At 39.4% G+C, this 3,906-nt stretch overlaps 1 long non-coding RNA gene across 1 annotated transcript; it reads right to left on the bottom strand.

Annotated features, from left to right (window-relative positions):
• Nucleotides 1-202: 202 nt before the first annotated feature.
• LOC118498696 lies at nucleotides 203-3,546 on the bottom strand. Its single transcript, XR_004901165.1, has 2 exons — nucleotides 2,037-3,546; nucleotides 203-358 (listed from the first exon to the last, which is right to left on the bottom strand). It is a non-coding gene; the product is annotated as an uncharacterized LOC118498696 (long non-coding RNA).
• Between the last annotated feature and the right edge of the window lie 360 nt (nucleotides 3,547-3,906).

Genomic DNA, 3,906 nt, shown 5'->3' with positions numbered 1-3,906 from the left:
TTTTTATCCTTTTTGTATATATTGACTCCATCTCCTTTTATTCATTTAATTGAATATTCAATTGAATATTCATTTAATTGAATATTCAATTTCAATAGTCTTGAAACTATTCAAGACTACTGGATACGAAAAGACTTGTGCTTTATTGGAAAAGAACAATGACAACATTAACAAAAAAAACCTTTCCACTACCTTTTTTTTTCTTCATTTCTCTGAGATTTGTCCAAATGCATGTGAATCTGAAGGCTCCTTCTTTATTTAGTTCCAATTCTCCTCATCAAAGAATTTTTGTGCATCGTCTGTGCTGCATATTCATAAGAAGCTATAAAAACACAGGCTGATCCCTGAAGAACACAACCTAAAGACAGAAAACAATATAGAGAAAACACAAAGACTGTCAAAGTGCACACCATGATTGTAAATAAGTAGATTAGATGAAATATTTACAGAATGAATGGACCAAAATCTTATATATATTGCTGCTCATATGTGTGTGTGTGTGTGTGTGTGTGTGTGTGTGTAAGCATCAATAGGAAATTAATACATGCACAGACACTGGGAATTCATCAATAAATGGCCCACCCAGGTCACCCAATAAGTCACCCAAAGTCGCTTAACCCTACATATACATTCAGTTTTCAATCAACTCTTTCCTTTATTTATAATCATCAACAGACAGAAAAGGAAGCTCCAACCATCTGATGAAAGCCTCATAATGAAAGATAAGAAAATGAAAAAACTTTTAAAAAAAGTCTTGGTGTTGTTAAGTCTGTTCATCTTCTCCTGAAGGACTTTTGGATTTTGTGAATTGATAAGCAAAACTTACCCTCCTTTTCTATCAAGATGCTAAAATTAGTGTCCTATATTTTCTTGCAATTTGTATGATGTTTTGATTTTTAAGTTTGATTCTCTTTGATTCTCTCCCTTCTACCTGTGATGAGCCTAGGCGATGGTCTCCACCTTCTAGGGCATGTACAGATTATCAATGCCAATATTCCATGGTGTCCCCTCCCTGGGTAGGTCTAGCCCTCAGTGTTTTGTAAGGTCAAGTGGTTTAATGATTACAAAAGGAATTTTTAAAAATAAAATTTAAAAAACATAAAGCACTACTCAAATATAAAGTTTTAGGTGGATAACAATGATGATTATCAACATTTCCAACAGCCCTTCTGTTTACCAAGTATTTCTAGGTGCTTCTTCCTATCCAGAGGTGGGATTATCTCTATTATCTTTTGTTCCCTCCTCAGTTCTCAAATTCAGAATCCCTCTGAGGAATTCTTCATGGCTTTGGAAGACCAATTTTGCATTATCAGAAACAGCCTTGGGCCGCACAGGAATCTTGGAAGTCTAGTCCAAGTGCAGCATCACCATTTGGAGCCACTTTGATAATGGCAGCTGCTTCACACAGACACCTCACCCTGTGGGGGTTATTATTAGGCCAGTATTCCAAACAGAAGCTCCATTCACTTCATTGCTCTTTCAGCTGCAGAGGGGGGCAGAAACACACCCTGGGCCATCCTTGAACCTGGGTAGGCTTGTTAATCAAAGTTTCTTTAGCTTCATCTAACAACAGGGGTGTGTTGAATAAAACTCCCAGAGTCAAGTGTTGACTCTGCCTCCTTCAAAGGAAAGCAGTGAAACAGGAAAGGCATCCAACTGAGATAAAAGCTAAGCTAACAAATGATAGCATTTCCAAAACAAATCGTTGGGCTTGAATGCCCTGGCGTGAAATATAAGAGGAGGGAGTGTCAGAGAACAGTACAGGCTGAACTCGACCCTCTCTCTGGTCAACAGAAGGCAGGGGCTGACGGAAGACTTCATATGAAATGTATGTCTTTCTAACAAATTTTCCAAGAGCCCACCCTGCCTGTATCATTCTGCTCTTCCTGTTTTCCTCATATTTCCTGTCTTCTTCACACTGCATGCTGAGAGGACATGTTACATTGTCATTCTATGTTTAAAACTTTTCCCACTGGTTAGCCTTAAAAAATCTATTAGAGGGAAATACAGAGCTGATTGATAAGAAATAACCTCACCATGTCAGCATGGACAAGGAGTGGTGAGAAATTCGGACCAAATGAGACAATGGAAAGCTGTTTGATAGTAGAGCCGAAATCAAGCCCAGGCCCTAAGGGTCACATGCTTGCTCCTATATCCTCATCAAGCCTCCACTATAAATCTGCTGGTAGGACACTTGTAGGTTATCTCTGTCTGAATCAGAGTGCTGGAGAAACACAGATTAACCACTGGGGTGTGCTGCAGTGATTGCATGACTGCAATGCAGGCTGTTTTGGCACCTTCTCTGTGCCAGGTATTGTGCTAAGTTGGACAGGGCATCAAGATAAGCAAGACACTGTTGTGCACCCCAGAGACACATCATCCCGCAGAGAAAATGGAAATACAGGAACATGTAACCCAGTCATTGAAGAGTTTCAACAGGATGTGGTGACTGTCTTCATCAAAATGTTTTGGTTTTGATGATGAACTTTAGCCTTCAAGTGGAGATGGATTTTATTGGTGCTATATTGTAGAAAAACTATATATTGAAAAGGGTGGCGATGTAGTGGAGTCTCAGAGTCAAATGGAACCAGGGATTTGAATGCCGCTAAGAATTCTTTTCTTTCTTTTCTTCTTTCTCTGTTGACCTTCCTCTGCTTCTTTGGCAGGGTATTCAGTAGCATTCAGCCATTAGAGAGAAACTATTTGTGTTCTTTCTTGATTCCAAGTCTGAAAGTGCTGGAAGGGTGTCATTAAATCTTCTTGATTTGCATTCCTACCTCTGACCAGTGCACTGTGGTGAGAAAGAAGCTACAGAGAAAACCTCATCCCCACCCTCTTCACCTTGGTAAATGCCTCCATGCTTCACCTTCTACACTCTTGGTTATCTGGTTTTTCTTTTTTCTGTAGTACCCTGGTTCTCCTTCTCTGCCCAGATTATTCAAAATGATGAGTGATTTGAATGATTTGTATGGTTTGAATTTGCTTCTCTACAAGACATTGCCCCATGGATCTCCCATCTCAACTCCATGAACATTGACCTTAGACTTATGATGCATATCCATTGCAGACTCCCAGAGGTCAGACACCCTTGCCTACATGACAAAATTAAGATATCCATGGAATGACCACATAGAGCTATTGTATCAAGAAAGCTGGTAGAAATGCATGTCTAGAGCCCAAGGAGGCATTAGGATTGAAGGCACTGACTGATTATGGAGAATCATTGGCCTGGAGATGACAGTTGAAGTTGTGGAAATGTATATGATTACCAAAGAAGAAAATGGTGTATGAGAAGAGAAAAGTACCAAAGAGAACCAAGAGCATCCTATATATACAGGATAAGCAAAGTGTAAGAAACCTTCAAAGTAACAGAAAGAGAGAAGGTGAAGAGAAGGGTGGGAATTTGATTGACTTACAGGATGAACTTGTGTTATGCTGTAGGCAACTCAACTATCCAATTGCCAGCAAGTAGTAGACTTTTCATGTCTGTAATTTCTCCCTATTATTCTACTTACAGTCTTCTATTTCATGTCTTGATAAAAGTATCCCTTTGGCCCTGGTTGGCATAGCTCTGTGGATTGAGCACGGGCTGCGAACCAAAGCATCGCAGGTTTGATTCCCAGCCAGGGCACATGCCGGGGTTGCAGGCCACGGCCCCCAGCAACTGCACATTGATGTTTCTCTCTCTCTCTTTCTCCCTCTCTAAAAATAAATAAATAAATCTTTTTTTAAAAAGTACCCCTTTGGCACTGAGAAAGCAGTATATTGCTTTCAAGCACCAAGCCTAACCAAAGGATTGAATGGATAGGAGAACAGCTAAGGAGCAAAGTAAAGATTTTTATTTTCTTATTTATGGATTTTTATTCATGCCTTCAATAATGCATTAAATTATTTTATTTTTTTATT

Source organism: Phyllostomus discolor, chromosome 2, assembly GCF_004126475.2.
Source record: "Phyllostomus discolor isolate MPI-MPIP mPhyDis1 chromosome 2, mPhyDis1.pri.v3, whole genome shotgun sequence".
Lineage (NCBI taxonomy): Eukaryota > Metazoa > Chordata > Mammalia > Chiroptera > Phyllostomidae > Phyllostomus > Phyllostomus discolor.
The sequence above is the reverse complement of the archived record's forward strand: the minus strand, read 5'-3'. Positions and strand labels throughout refer to the sequence as shown.